General features: G+C 37.3%; 1 pseudogene; it reads left to right on the top strand.

Annotated features, from left to right (window-relative positions):
* Positions 1 to 1,475: 1,475 nt before the first annotated feature.
* Positions 1,476 to 1,968, top strand: LOC111159920 (annotated as a pseudogene).
* Positions 1,969 to 16,714: the final 14,746 nt, after the last annotated feature.

Here is a 16,714-nt window from a genome sequence, read left to right as displayed (position 1 = left end):
ATATGGAATGAACTATTTCACTTTGCTCCAAGTGCATTTTGAGTTAATATATGCTGGGGTTTTTATCCATCTAGAAGTTTTTAACTTTAATATAATAAAATCTGTCTTTACCTTTATGAGTCTTGTCCTGATGTCAAGATAACAAAGCTATTTAAACCCCAAAGTTACATAGACATACTCCTGGTTTTTACTAATAAGTTCATAATATTGGTTTTCACTGTTTGTTTTTGTGGTTAGAGCATTAATGCATCTATAATTTATTTTAGTGGATAGTTTGTGTTGAAAGTCAGGCTTCATTTTTCTTCTAAATGGATAGTCAATCTTCTCTCTCTTTTTAAAAAAAGATTTTATTTATTTGAGAGAGAGTGAACAAGAGAGAGAACATGAGTAGGGGTGGGGTGAAGTTGACTCCCCACTGAATAGGGAGCCCAACACAGCGCTCAATCCCAGGACCCTGGGATAATGACAGACACTTAACCAACTGAGCCACCCAGATGCCCCTAGTCAGTCTTATTCTTAATAAAGAATCATTTCTGGGACACCTGGTGGCTCAGTGGGTTAAAGCCTCTGCCTTCAGCTCAGGTCATGTTCCCAGGGTCCTGGGATGGAGCATCGGGCTCTCTGCTCAGCGGGGAGCCTGCCTCCTCCTCCCTGTCTCTGCCTGCCTCTCTGCCTACTTGTGATCTCTATCTGTCAAATAAATAAATAAAATCTTTTTTAAAAAAAGAATCATTTCTCTTAAAACTAGAAACAAGGAAAAGAAGGGCATTACTCCAGTCCTAGCACTATTTTGAGAAAGACTGGTCTTCACAATTTTTAACCTTTAAAATATTAAAGGTACATAACATGTACAGAAAAGGGTACAAACCAAAGACGTATAAATTCAGGCAAATATTCATGTAACCAACAATATGGTTGAGAAACAAAATCTTCCCCAGCACATTCAGGAGCTCCCAATCTGCATGCCCTTCCCATTACTACCAACTTCCCACTCAAAAAGGTAATCATATCCTGACTTTACAGGTAACCACTTTCTTGGTTTCCTTTATACCGTATGCACCTAGACATGTTTCTCAAAGCCAAAAAGTCTAATTTTGTCTTTTTAGACTGCATATAAAATGAAGTCAAGTTTTAATTTATCCAGTGCAATTTTCAGTTGATAATCACTTGGGTTATTTCCACAGTGTGGGTGGTTTAAACAATGGGAATTTATTCCTCACATTTCTGGAGGCCGGAAGTCCAACATCAAGATATTGGCAAGGTTGGTTCCTTGGCTTACAGATGGCCATCTTCTCTCTGTGTCCTCACATGGCCTTTCCCCTATGTATGCATATCTCTGATGTCTCCAGCTTGCTGGCCCATCCTGTAGATTTTAGGTTTGCTAGCCTCTATAATTACGGGAGCCAATTTTTAAAAAATCAGTCAATCAGGCCTTATAGACACCACCTTCCTGGACCCACCCATGCTACCTAGCCATGGTCAGCCCCATGATGTTCTTCTACATCACCATGGACAGTGAACCCTTGGGCCATGTCTCATTTGAGCTGTTTGCAGACAAAGTTCCAAAGACAGCAGAGAACTTTCATGCTCTGAGCACTGGAGAGAAAGGATTTGGTTATAAAAATTCCAACTTTCACAGGATTATTCCAGGATTTATGTGCCAAGGTGATGACTTCACACTCTATAATGGCACTGGTGGCAATCCATCTATGGGGAGAAATTTAATGATGAGAATTCCATCCTGAAGCATTGGAGTCCTGGCATCTTGTCCATAGCAAATACTGGACCTAACACTAGCCATTCCCAGTTTTTCACCTGCACAGCCAACACTGAGTGGTTGGATGGCAAGCATGTGGTCTTTGGTAAGGTGAAAGAGGGCATGAATATTGTGGAAGCCATGGAACACTTTGGGTCCAGGAATGGCAAGGCCAGGGGAAGATCACTGTTGCTGACTGTGGACAAATCTAATAAATTTGACTTGTATTTTATCTTCCTTCTGGAGCTCAAGAGAGCACCTCTTCACCCTCATCTGCTAGAAATATCCTATAAACTTTGTGCTTTTGCTGCAGTTCTATTGGTTACATATTTTTTTACTCCCCTCCAAGTCTAGCTGGATTGCAGAATTAAGTTTATGATTATGAAATAAAGACTAAACAACAACAACAAAAAGAAAATCAATCACTTTCTCTCTCTCCACACATACACACATGCATGTATGCACACACACACTCACACACACATATGCACACACATCCTATTAGTTATGTTTCTGTTTTTCAGGAGAACCCTGACTAAATGTAGATTTTGGTACCAAGAAGGAAAGTACTGTTACAATGAATACCTGAAAATGTAGAATTGGTTTTGGAATCCCCATTAATGAGTAATGAGTAGAGAGTGGAAAAGTTATATTGTGCAAGTTATAAAAAACCTAGATTTTCTTGAAGGGAGTATTGAGAGAAATATGGGTGTTTGTTTTTGTTTTGTTTTATTTTCAAAATATGGATATTAAAGGCAATTCTTGTGAGGTTTCAGACAGTAGTGACAACTGTATTATTGGTAACTGGAGGAAAGTCAGTGCTTTTTTTTCCATTTTATTTTTTTAATTGGTTTTGTCTTTGTCATTTAAAGAGTTTTATCTTTTTAAAAATTATTTTTATTTTTATAAACATATAATATATTATTAGCCCCAGGGGTACAGATCAGTGAATCGCCAGGTTTACACACTTCACAGCACTCACCATAGCACCTACCCTCCCCAATGTCCATAACCCCACTACCCTCTCCCTACCCACCTCCCCCCAGCCACCCTCAGTTTGTTTTGTGACATTAAGAGTCTTTTATGGTTTGTCTCCCTCCCAAGCCCATCTTGTTTCATTTATTCTTTTATTCTTTTCCTACCCCCCCAAACCCCAACCCCCCCACATTGCATCTCCACTTTCTTTCTTGAAGTGCCTCTTCAAGTTTTTATGCATTTTTTAATTGGGTGGTCATTTTTCTTATTTAATTATAGGAGTTTTTATTTTATACATATATGTGTGTGTGTGTGTGTGTGTGTGTGTATATATATATATATATATATATATATATATATATATATATATAAAATTCTGAATAGGAGTTCTTTGTAAGTAATCAGTGTGACAGATACCTTCTCCCACTCTGTGGTTTGCTTTTTCACTCCCTTAATGGTATCTTTTGATGAACTAAACTCTTATTTTAAATCTTAAATTAAGGTGTGCCTTGGTGTCTCAGTCAGTTAAGCAGCTCTCTTCCACTCAGGTCATGATGCCAAGGTCCTGGGATCGAACCCTGCATCAAACCCCGCATGGAGCCCTGCATTGGGCTCCTTACTCAGTAGGGAGCTTTCTTCTCCCTCTTCCTCTGCCTACTGCTCCCCCTGCTGTGCTTGCGCTTCTCTTTATCAAATAAATAAATAAAATCTTTCTTTGGGGGGGATTCTTATTTCTTTTTTAAAAAATTAACATATAATGTATTATTTGCCCCAGGGGTATAGGTCTGTGAATCCTCAGGCTTACACACTTCACAGCACTCACCATAGCACATACCCTCCCCAATGTCCATACCCAGCCACCATCTCCATACCTGCCTCTGTATGGCAACCTTGTGTTTTGTGAGATTAAGAGTCTCTTATGGGGTGCCTGGGTGGCTCAGTGGGTTAAAGCCTCTGCCTTCGGCTCAGGTCATGATCCCAGAGTCCTGGGATCGAGCCCCGCATCGGGCTCTCTGCTCAGCGGGGAGGCTGCTTCCTCCTCTCTCTCTGCCTGTCTCTCTGCCTACTTGTGATCTCTATCTGTCAAATGAATAAATAAAAAAATCTTAAAAAAAAAAAAAAGAGTCTCTTATGGTTTGTCTCCCTCCTGATCCCATCTTGTTTCATTTTTTCCTTCCCTACCCCCCAAAGCCCCCACGTTGCCTCTCAACTTCCTCATATCAGGGAGATCATATGATAATTGTCTTTCTCTGATTGACTTATTTCGCTAAGCATAATACCCTCTAGTTCCATCCACGTTGTCGCAAATGGCAAGATTTCATTTCTTTTGATGGCTGCATAGTATTCCATTGTAGATATATATACACCACATCTTGATCCATTCATCTGTTGATGGACATCTAGGTTCTTTCCATAGCTTGGCTATTGTGGACGTTGCTGCTATAAACATTTGGGTGCATGTGCCCCTTCAGGTCACTACATTTGTATCTTTAGGGTAAATACCCAGTAGTGTGATTGCTGGGTCGTAGGGTAGCTCTACTTTCAACTTTTTGAGGAATGTCCATGCTGTTTTCCAGAGTGGCTGCACCAGCTTGCATTCCCACCAACAGTGTAGGAGGGTTCCCCTTTCTCTGCATCCTCGCCAGCATCTGTCATTTCCTGACTTGTTAATTTTAGCCATTCTGACTGGTGTGAGGTGGTATCTCATTGTGGGTTTGATTTGTATTTCCCTGATGCCGAGTGAGGTGGAGCACTTTTTCATGTGTCTGTTGGCCAACTGGATGTCTTCTTTGCAGAAATGTCTGTTTGTGTCCTCTGCCCATTTCTTGATTGGATTATTTGTTCTTTGGATGTTGAGTTTGATAAGTTCTTTATAGATTTTGGATACTAGCCCTTTATCTGATATGTTGTTTGCAAATATCTTCTCTCATTCTGTCAGTTGTCATTTGGTTTTGTTGTCTGTGTCCTTCGCTGTGCAAAAGCTTTTGATCTTGATGAAATCCCAATAGTTCATTTTTGCTCTTGCTTCCCTTGCCTTTGGCAATGTTTCTAGGAAGAAGTTGCTGTGCCTGAGGTGGAAGAGGTTGCTGCCTGTGTTCTCCTCAAGGATTTTGATGGCTTCCTATCTCGCATTGAGGTCTTTCATCCATGTTGAGTCTATTTTTGTGTGTGGTGTAAGGAAATGGTCCAGTTTCATTTTTCTGCATGTGGCTGTCCAATTTTCCCAACACCATTTGTTGAAGAGACTGCCTTTTTTCCATTGGACATTCTTTCCATAAATAAAATCTTTTAAAAAATAAATTAAAAATAGATCTTCAATTAAGGAAATAAATTAGGGAATTTAAGTATTAGTTAAATACCAAGATGAGCATTAAAATAGATCAATTCTTCAGTTTTTTTCTTTATGGTAAATATGTTTTTGTACTCTTGCCTTTCATATTTAGAACTGTGGAACTCTCTGCCTCACAATAGTTTGACTTAATGATTTTTTTGACTTTATGATGGTGTAAAAGTGATAAGCATTTAGTGAAAACAGTGCTTTGAATTTTGGATTTTGATCTTTTCCCATGCTAGTGATATGTGCTATAATACTCTTGTGATCCTGGGCAGTGGCTGCAACTCCCAGTCAGCCATGTGATCAGAAGGGTCAACAACTGACACACTTACAACCATTTGTACCCATACAACCATTCTGCTTTTCACTTTGAGTACAGTATTCAGTAAATCACATGACATATTCAATACTTTGTTATAAAATGGGCTTTGTGATTTTGCCCAATTGTAAGCTAATGTAAGTGTTCTGAGCACATTTAAGGTAGGCTAAGCTAAGCCATGATGTTTGGTAGAAATAGTTGTATTAAATGCATTTTGACTAGTAATATTTTCAACTTATGATGGGATTATTAGGACAGATCATCACTGTAAGTTGAGGAAGATATGTAAAATTAAACTGGAATGATTTTGCTTATGGTGCAAAGTAGAAGTCAAGGTACATTTTTTTTCCACATGGACTGCTAATTGATTATCATTTCTCAAAAAGAAATTATTTCCTCACTGCCTTTTTTTGTTTGCTAGTCATAAGTCTAGCATCCACATATGACTGATGTCTTTCTGGTTATATTCTATTGGGCAATTTACCTGTGCTTGTACTAATATCATGCCTCATAAAGCAAGTCCTCCCAGGTTATTCTTCTTCAAGAGTGATTGGATATTTTTGGCCCTTTGCATTTTCATATAAATTTTAGAATCAGCTTTTCCTTTTTTTTTTTTAAAGATTTTATTTATTTATTTGACAGACAGAGATCACAAGTAGGCAGAGAGGCAGGCAGAGAGAGAGGAGGAAGTAGGCTCTCCACTAAGCAGAGAGCCCGATGCGGGCCTTGATCCAAGGACCCTGAGATCATGACCTGAGCCGAAGGCAGGGGCTTTAACCCACTGAGCACCCAGGCGCCCCAAGAATCAGCTTTTCAATTAGAAAATTTTAATTCCAGTATGGTTAACACACAGTGTTATGTTAGTTTCAGGCATACAATATAGTGATTCAGCAATTCTATACATTACTCAGTTCTTATCATAATAAGTATACTCTTCAATCCCCATCACCTATTTCACTCATTCCCTACCACGCCCACTCTGGTAACCATCTTTGTTCTCTATGGTTTTTAGTTTATCTGTTTTTCTTTGTTCATTTGCTTTGTTTCTTAAATTCCACATATGAGTGAAATCATATGATAATTTCTTTCTCTAACTGATTTATCAGTTAGATCCACCTGTGTTGCAAATGGCAAGATTTAATTCTTTTTTATGGCTGAGTAATTTAGAATCAGCTTTTCAATTTTCATTAAAAAATATATGGATTGCATTCTGTTCCTTTGTAAAAAATTGACTTCTTTTTCAAATTTTTATTTAAATTCTAGTTACTTAACATATAATATAATACTGGTTTCAAGAGTAGAATTTAGGGGCACCTGGGTGGCTCAATTAGTTAAGTGGTTGGCTTCGGCTAAGGTCATGATCCCAGACTCCTGGGATCAAGCCCCGCATCAGGCTACCTACTCAGTGGAGAGCCTGCTTCTCCCTCTTCCTCTGCCTGCTGCTCTGCCTACTGTGTTCTCTATTTATTTATTTCTCAAATAAATAAATAAAATCTTTAAAAAAAAAAAGAAGTAGATCCTTTACCTCTTTGGTTAGGCTTATTCCTAGGTATCCTATGGTTTTGGTGCTATAGTAAATGGAATCGATTCTCTAATTTCCCTTTCTGTATTTTCATTGTTAGTGTATAAGAAAGCCACTGATTTCTGTACGTTGACTTTGTATCCTGCCACGTTACTGAATTGCTGTATGAGTTCTAGTAGTTTGGGGGTGGAGTCTTTTGGGTTTTCCATATAAAGAATCATGTCATCTGCGAAGAGAGAGAGTTTGACTTCTTCATTGCCAATTTGGATACCTTTTATTTCTCTTTGTTGTCTGATTGCTGTTGCTAGGACTTCTAATACTATGTTGAACAAGAGTGGTGAGAGTGGGCATCCTTGTCGTGTTCCTGATCTCAACGGGAAGGCTGCAAGCTTTTTCCCATTGAGGATGATATTTGCTGTGGGTCTTTCATAGATAGATTTTATGAAGTTCAGGAATGTTCCCTCTATCCCTATACTTTGAAGCGTTTTAATCAGGAACGGATGCTGGATTTTGTCACATGCTTTTTCTGCATCAATTGAGAGGACCATGTGGTTCTTCTCTCTTCTCATATTTACTTGTTCTATCACATTGATTGATTTGCGAATGTTGAACCATCCTTGTAGCCCAGGAATGAATCCCACCTGGTCATGGTGGATCATCTTCAATATATGGTGCTGGGAAAACTGGACAGCTATATGTAGAAGAATGAAACTCGACCATTCTCTTACACCATACACAAAGATAAACTCAAAATGGATAAAAGACCTCAACATGAGACAGGAATCCATCAGAATCCTAGAGGAGAACATAGGCAGTAACCTCTTCGATATCAGCCACAGCAACTTCTTTCAAGATATGTCTCCCAAAGGCAAAGGAAACAAAAGCCAAAATAAACTTTTGGGACTTCATCAAAATCAAAAGCTTCTGCACAGCAAAGGAAACAGTCAACATAACAAAGAGGCAACCCACGGGATGGGAGAAGATATTTGCAAATGACAGTATAGACAAAAGGTTGATACCCAGGATCTATAAAGAACTCCTCAAACTCAACACACACAAAACAGATAATCATATCAAAAAATGGGCAGAAGACATGAACAGATACTTCTCCAATGAAGACATACAAATGGCTATCAGACACATGAAAAAATGTTCACCATCACTAGCCATCAGGGAGATTCAAATTAAAACCACATTGAGATATCACCTTACACCAGTTAGAATGGCCAAAATTAGCAAGACAGGAAACAACATGTGTTGGAGGGGATGTGGAGAAAGGGGAACCCTCTTACACTGTTGGTGGGAATGCAAGTTGGTGCAGCCACTTTGGAGAACAGTGTGGAGATTCCTCAAGAAATTAAGAATAGAACTTCCCTATGACCCTGCCATTGCACTACGGAGTATTTTCCCCAAAGATACAGATGTAGTGAAAAGAAGGGTCATCTGTACCCCAATGTTTATAGCAGCAATGGCCACGGTCGCCAAACTGTGGAAAGAACCAAGATGCCCTTCAACGGACAAATGGATAAGGAAGATGTGGTCCATATACACTATGGAGTAATATGCCTCCATCAGAAAGGATGATTACCCAACTTTTGTAGCAACATGGACGGGACTGGAAGAGATTATGCTGAGTGAAATAAGTCAAGCAGAGAGAGTCAATTATCATATGGTTTCACTTATTTGTTGAGCATAACAAATAGCATGGAGGACAAGGGGAGTTAGAGAGGAGAAGGGAGCTGGGGGAAATTGGAAGGGGAGGTGAACCATGAGAGACTATGGACTCTGAAAAACAATCTGAAAGGTTTGAAGAGGTGGGAGGGTGGGAGGTTGGGGGAACCAGGTGGTGGGTATTAGAGAGGGCACAGATTGCATGGAGCACTGGGTGTGGTGCAAAAACAAGGAATACTGTTATGCTGAAAATAAAAATAAATAAATAAATAAATAATAAAAAAGGAGTAGAATTTAGTGATTCATCATTTACATATAATACCCAGTGCTCATCATAACAAGTGCCCTCCTTAGTACCTAGTACCTGTCTCTCTCCATCAACCCTCAGTTTGTTCTCTGTCATTAAGAGTCTCTTATGGTTTGCTTCCCTCTCTCTTTTTTTCCTCTTCCCATATATTCATCTGTTTGGTTTCTTAAATTCCACATATTAATGAAATAATATGGTATTTATCTTTCATTGGCTGAGTTCTTTCACTCTAGCTCCATCTATGTCCTTGCAAATGGCAAGATTTCATTCTTTTTGATGGCTGAGTAATATTACATTGTGTGTGTGTGTGTATGTATATATGTATATATATGTGCGTATACACACACACACACAGACATCTTCCTTATTTATTCATCAGCCATTGGGCATTTGGACTCTTTCCATGGTTTGGCTATTGTTGATAATATTGCTATAAATATCAGGGTACCCCTTTGAATCTGTATTTTTGTATCTTTTGGATAAATATCTAGTAGTACAACTGTTGGGTCATAGGATAGTTCTCTTTTTAATTTTTTGGGGGGAAACTCTGTACCATTTTTCAGAGTGTCTGCTCCAGTTTGCATTCCCAACAGTGTAAGGGGGTTTCCCTTTCTCTGCATCCTTGCCGATATCCATTGTTTCCCATGTTGTTGATTTTAGCCATCTGACAGGTGTGAGGTGGTACCTCATTGTAGTTTTGATTTGTATTTCCCTGATGATGAGTGATTTTGAGCATCTTTTCATGTGTCTGTCAGCCATCTGAATGTCTTCTTTGGAAAAATGCTTGTTCATATCCTGTGCCCATTTTGTAACTGGATTATTTGTTTTTTGGGTGTTGAGATTGATAAATTCTTTATAGATTTTTGTTTAGTAATCCTTTATCAGATATGTCATTTGCAAATATCTTCCCCATTCTGTAGGCTGCCTTTTCGTTTAGTTGGTTGTTTTATTCACTGTGCAGAAGATTTTTATCTTGATGAAGTCCCAATAGCATTTTTGGTTTTGTTTCCCTTCCCTCCAGTGACATGTCTAATAAGAAGTTGCTATAGCTGAGGTCAAAGAGGTTTCTGTGTTCTCCTTTAAGGTTTTTATGTTTCCATGTCTCACATTTAGAATGTGAGGTCATTTTGAATGTTTTTCATCCCTTTTGAGTTTATTTTTGTGATGGTATAAGAATGTGGTCCAATTTCATTCCTCTGCATGTTGCTGTCCAGTTTCCCCAACACCATTTGTTGAAGAATTTGTCTTTTTTCCATTGGATATTCTCTCCTGCTTCGTCAAAGGGTAGTTGACCATAGAATTGTGGGTTCATTTTTTGGTTTCTATTCTGTTCCATTGATTTATGTCTGTTTTTGTGCTAGTACCACACTGTCTTGATGACTGCAGCTTTGTAATATAGCTTGAAGTCTGGAATCATGATGCCTCCAGCTTTGCTTTTCTTTTTCGGGATTGCTTTGACTATTCAAGTTCTTTTGTGGTTCCATAAAAATTTTAGGCTTGTTTTTCCTAGTTCTGTGAAAAATGCTGGTATTATTTTGGTAAGGATTGCACTAAATGTGTAGATTGCTTTGGATAGTATAAACATTTTAATGATGTTTGTTCTTCCAATCCATGAGCATGGGATATTTTTCCATTTCTTTGTGTCCTCTTCAGAAAATTGACATTTTAAATAATGAGTTCCTTATAACTCTTTATCAGATATATGGTTTCCAAGTGTCTTGTCCTGGTTAGTAGGTGTCTTTTGTTTTAATGATGGTTTCCTTTGTTGTGCAGAAGATTTAGATTTTGATGTAGCCCTATTTGTTCATTTTTACTTTTGTTTCCCTTGACTTTGGAGTCAGATCCACAAAGACATCTCTAAGGTCAACATTAAGGAGTTTACCACCCATGTTTTCTGCTAGGAATTTTATAGCTTCAAGTCCTGCATTCAAGTCTTTAATCCATTTTGAGTTTATTTTTGTGTATGATGTAAGATATCAGTCTAGTTTCATTCTTTTGCATTTTGCTGTCCAATTTTCCTAACACTATTTATTGAAGAAACTATCATTCCTCCATTGTATGTTATTGACTCCTGTCTTGTAGAATAACTGTCCATTTATGTGTGGGTTTATTTACAGGTCCTCAATTCTGTTTTATTCATTTGTGAGTCTGTTTTTGTACCAATACCATACTGTTTTGATTACAGTAGCTTTGTAGTATACTTTGAAATAAAAGACTGTGGTACCTCCGACCTTGTTCTTTCTCTTTGGTTATTTGGGATTTTTTTTTTTTTAAATAATTTTTTAAAGATTTATTTGACAGAGAGAGATCACATGTAGGCAGAGAGGCAGGCAGAAAGAGAGAGAGAGGAGGAAACAGGCTCCCCACCGAGCAGAGAGCCCGACACGGGACTCGATCCCAGGACCCTGAGATCATGACCTGAGCTGAAGGCAGGGGCTTAACCCACTGAGCCACCCAGGATCTTTTGTGGTTCATACAAATTTGAAAATAAGTAGTTTCAGTTTTGTGAAGTATGCCATTGGAATTTTGATAGGGATTGCTTTGCATCTAGATTGCTTTGGGTAGTGTGGACACTAACAATTTTAATTCTTCTGATCCATGAGCATGGGATATCTTTCCATTTATTTATGTCTTCTTCAATTTCTTTCATCAGTGTCTCATAGTTTTTCAGTTTATAGGTCTTTTACTTCCTTAATTAAATTTTTCCTAGGTATTTTATTCTTCTTGATGCAATTGTAAGTGGACTGGTTTCTTAATTTCTTTTTCTGGTGTTTGGTTATTAAACCATATAAACACCAAAGATTTATGTATGTTGATATTGTACTCTGCAACTATACTGAATCTGATTAGTTCTAACAGTTTTTGGGTGGTATTTTTAGGGTTTTCTCTATATAGTGTGTCATCTGCAAATAGTGACAATTTTACTTCTTCCTTTCTACTTTGGATGCCTTTTATTTCTTTTACTTGCCTAATTGTTGTGGTTAAAACTTCTAAAACTACATTGAATAAAAGTGACTAGAGTGGCATCCTTGTCTTATACCTCACCATTGACTATAATGTTAACTATAGGACTGTCATCAATGATCTTTATTATGCTGAGGTATGTTTCCTTTATACCTACTTTGTTTTAGAGTTTTTATCTTAAATGGATGTTTAATTTTGTCAAATACTTTTTCTGCATCTATTGGCATGATCATATGATTGTTAATTTTCATTTTGTTAAAATGATGTGTTATGTTGATTGATTTGCTGATATTGAACTGCTCTTGCATCCCTGGAATAAATTCCACTTGATTGTGGTATATGGCCCTTTTCATATATTGTTGGATTTGGTTTGCTAATATTTTGCTAAGGATTTTACATCTATGTTCATTAAGGATACTGGCCTGTAATTTTCTATTTTTGTTGTGTCCTCATCTGGCTTTTGTATTGGTAATGTTGGCCTCTTAAAATATCTTTGGAAACTTTCCCTTCTCTCATGTTTTTTTTGGAAGAGTTTGAGGATAGGTATTAAATCTTTGAATATTTGGTAGAAGTCACCAGTAAGTCACCTGCTCCTGGACTTTTGTTTGTTGGGAAGTTTTTGATTACTGTTTCAATTCCTTTACTAGTCATCAGTCTATTCAATTTTCTATTTCTTCCTGATTTGGTCTCAGTGGGTTGTGTATTCTAGGAATTTATACATTTCTTTTAGGTTTTCTAGTTAGTTGGTATATCATTGTTCTTAGTGGTCTCTTATGATGCTTTGTATTTCTGTGATCAGTTGTAAAGTCTCCTATTTCATTTCTGATTTTATTTGAGTCCTCTCTCTCTTTTTCGTAGTTAATCTAGGTAAGGGCTTATTTTATTTATCTTTTCAAAGAATCAGTTCTTAGTTTCACTGATCTTTTCTTTTGTCTTTTTAGTCTCTATTTCACTTAGGTCTCCTCTGATCTTTATGATTTCTTTCCTTTTACTAACTTTTGGCTTTGTTTGTTCTTATTCTTCTAGTTCCTTTAGGTATAAAGTTAGACTGTTTGTTTGAGATTTTTCTTGTTTCATGAGGTAATCATGTGTTGCTATGAACTCTTTCATAGAACCACTTTTACAGCATCCAATAGATTTTGGTATGTCATATTTCTGTTTTCATTTGTCTCAAGGTAGTTTATTCTTTTGATTTCTTCAATGATTTATTGGTTGTTCAATAACATGTTGTTTGAAAGGTTGTTTATATATATATTTTTTATCATATAGTAAGTTTGATCTTTGGGGGTCTATACAGTTCTATCAATTTTAGTACATGAAAAAGATTTGTGTAATCACTACCACAGGCAGGATACAAAACAGTTCTAGCTCCCCAATTAGATTCCTTGTGTTATCCCCTTATACTCACTGTTTCCCTAACCCCCAGAAATTATTCATCTGATCTCCATCATTCGAGGTCTCATCTGTTTGTGAATGTCACATAAATACAAGAGGAAAAAGCACAGGTTTTTCAGTCTAGACTTTGCTCATCTCTAGAAAATCACTTGATTTTGTCTTAATCCTGTTTTACCTTTAAAATTCAGGTCAAATATCATTTCTCTGGGAAGTGTCCTTTGACCTCTGCTCATTGTCATCAGGCTAATATCAGGTTTCCATAATATTCTGTGCATACTTCTAATCCAGCAATTTTAATCTCCTGCTTTAGTCTCTAAGCAGCTTAGGTAGGGGCAGATATACTTTATTTAAATTTTTCCCAATCACCTATCATAATATATATATATATATATATATATATATATATATATATACACACACACAAACATACATATGTAATTAGTGATTATTAAAATTTAATGAATAAATAATTTAAAAAGATACTAAAGAAGGTAGCATTGAAGCTCCTAACCTTGGGTGTCTAGGTGCTGAAATTTTATAATGATGTTTTTTTTGTTTTTTTTTTTTTAATTTTATTTATTTGACAGAGATCACAAGTAGGCAGAGAAGCAGGCAGAGAGAGAGAGGAGGAAGCAGGCTCCCCGCCAAGGGAGAGCCCGGTGCGGGGCTCGATCCCAGGACCCTGGGACCATGACCTGAGCCGAAGGCAGAGGCCCTAACCCACTGAGCCACCCAGGTGCCCCTCTAGGTGCTGAAATTAAGAAAAAATAAAATCAGCAGCACATGTTAACTTTGAAACACAAAGATTTGAGAGTTTTCTAGAAAACAAAAATCACAAATAGAAAGGTGTGCTCAGATCCATTATTTATTAGAAGTTTTAACTCCACACTCATATTCAGGTAGTCCAGCACAAATATTTTAATAAATATTTTTGTACTTAATAGGCAGTTATGGTGGTATCCAATAGTGGTTGGGTTAGGAGAGGCAGTATTTCTCAGGCCAGTAGTTTTCCAACTATTCCCTATATTTATGGTTTTGAAGAGGGACTTTTGAATCATCTCCCAGGTCAGTTTCTGGATAATGGTGATCCAGATCCCTGACCTCAGTTTTAATCAGAGTTCTGCCTTTGTTTCCATTTCAAGAAAGAGTTCTACTGCTTAAAAAAAAAAAAGTTGGAGCACCACTGCCATAGCTGGAGTGGCAAATGCAGTTCATATCCATCTGTGATATACCAACTTCTCCAAATTCATTTCCTCTGGAGTATTCTTTAAGGAGATAATTTTTCTCATTTAATCCCATTCACGATTAGAATCCACTCTTGTCTTGCTTACTTGAACTTCTGCCAAGTTCTGGAAATTGTCATTAATTTGGATGATTCTCTGGAGTTTTGTCTTGAGAGTATGGTTTTCAGCCAACTCCTGGAACTCCTTCATTAACCAACAGGCACTTAAGCCCTTCCTTTTGAGTCCTTTCCAGTGAAAATCTTTCTTAATGGAAAATTGCACTAATAGTCAGTGATCCTTTGGCTTATACTGTTCATTTTTGCTTATTTATAGTATTCATTGTGTAGCACAAAATTATGAGATTTGTAAATAACAGAAACTGTACTACTTGAATTCCAAAGTGAAGTTTAACTCGTTACTATTATAATCAAATACAAGTATGATTAACTCAATGCCTTTAATCATAGTGTCTAATTCTGAGTGGGGAGCGAGACAGATGATCACCTCAAAGGAGGGTCACAGGTGACTGGGAGAATAGGGAGGGGTTAAGGAATAGGAATTCGTAATGGGGAAGAAGAACAGGTTCAAGGCGTTTTAAGTGTGTGGGAGAGATAGAAGTCAAGAAAGTTCTTGCCAGGAGAAACACCTCCAACAAGAAAATTCTGGAGGTGGAGCAAGTCTAAGCAATGCCAAGATCCAAGATGTGACATGGCTGGTGGGTGGCTGATGGAATGAGGTGAAGGCCAGTAGAGTTGAGAAGGTCAACTTTGTGAGGCAAATGGTTAGATGGATTGCCAGTGTGGCTGTTTGGGCCAATTAGCTTTCTAACACTCTATGTAAATTCTCTAAAGGCAATAATAGTGGTTTAAAAATGACACTGCTTCTCCTAATAAGAAGTATTTTGTGAAATTTCCAACTATACCAGGTCTCAGCTTCTGTTGCTGACCTAGCTCCAGGAGGAGCATGATTAGAGAATAAGCTCAGTAAGGAAGATAAAGTAGATAGGATAGTTGGCTGCCATATTGTGGAGATGCTGAGGACTTAACTTGGTGGGGATTTTATGTATATAAATATATATTTTATATTATTATATATTTTATACATATTTATATATAAAACAAATATATATAATTTTTATATATGTGAGTTTTTAAATATGAATAAAAATATATATGAATTTTTAAATTAAGATTTTGTTTGGTTTTGCTCATTGAAGGCAAGGGTGGACAGAAACCAACCCCTATCTCTGTGGTCACTGCCTCCTACTCACAGCCAGGCCAGCAGGTATGGCCTGAGGGACCCTGCCACAGTCCTGGATGCCCAAGCAGAGCACAGCAGGATTTCTTTGTTGCCTTAAAAAAAACCAACCAACCAACCAACCAAACAAACAAACAAAAAAACACAAACAGATTTTAGAAGACCTAGGAACTACGGTTATGATTGAGGTCTCTAGGAAAATTCAGAAAACCAGTTTAGAGCAGTGTAAAGTATAACTGGAAATTAACCAGAAGTAAAGGAAAAAAGGTCTCCTTTACAGCTAAATGGGCCTGGCTGAAATATGACATATAGTATACTTAATCACCATGATATACACTTTCTTGAGAAAACGTTTTCAGTCGGTGTGTGTGGTAACAAAAGTCCAAGGTGCAACTCTGCTGGCAGAGTGAAGCTGGAGGTCAGTTAAGTTGAGGAAGCCAGTCTGTTATGAGTTATTTTGTCAAGTGAATCACTAACATGGAAATTTTGACCAATTAGGAAAGAGGGACAATTAAGTAGTAGATAATCAGAGTTATTCAGGGATGCATTTTATTGATCAAAAGAGTTAAGTATATTAGCTTCTTATGATTTCTTTAATAAAGTCCCACAGATTGGGTGGCTTAAAAATATAAATTTATTTTCTCCCAATTCTGGAGGTTAGAAGTCTGAGATAAAGTTGTTGTTAGGGTCACTCTAAGACTTGGGGTTGAATCCTTCCATGCCTCTTCTTAGCTTCTGGTGGTGGCCAACAATCTATGATGTTCCTTGACTTGGAGCTGCATCATTCCAATCTCTGACTCTTTTCTTTAAATGACATTTAAATGTTTTGTTGGGAAAATAATTGCCCTTTCTTGTTGCCCCCTTGATTGGTTTTTTAGTGTACTTTAATTCAACCTGTCTTTCAGACAGATTGTAAAACTCCTCCCAGTGGTACTTCAGATAAGCCACCAATTCCATTTCTTTCTTTTTTTTTTAAATTTATTTTTTTTT

This window comes from Enhydra lutris, unplaced genomic scaffold (genome assembly GCF_002288905.1).
Source record: "Enhydra lutris kenyoni isolate GAN:26980312 unplaced genomic scaffold, ASM228890v2 scaffoldscaffold71, whole genome shotgun sequence".
Classification (NCBI taxonomy): domain Eukaryota; kingdom Metazoa; phylum Chordata; class Mammalia; order Carnivora; family Mustelidae; genus Enhydra; species Enhydra lutris.
Note: the sequence above shows the minus strand (reverse complement) of the source record. Positions and strands in the feature narration are given on the sequence as shown.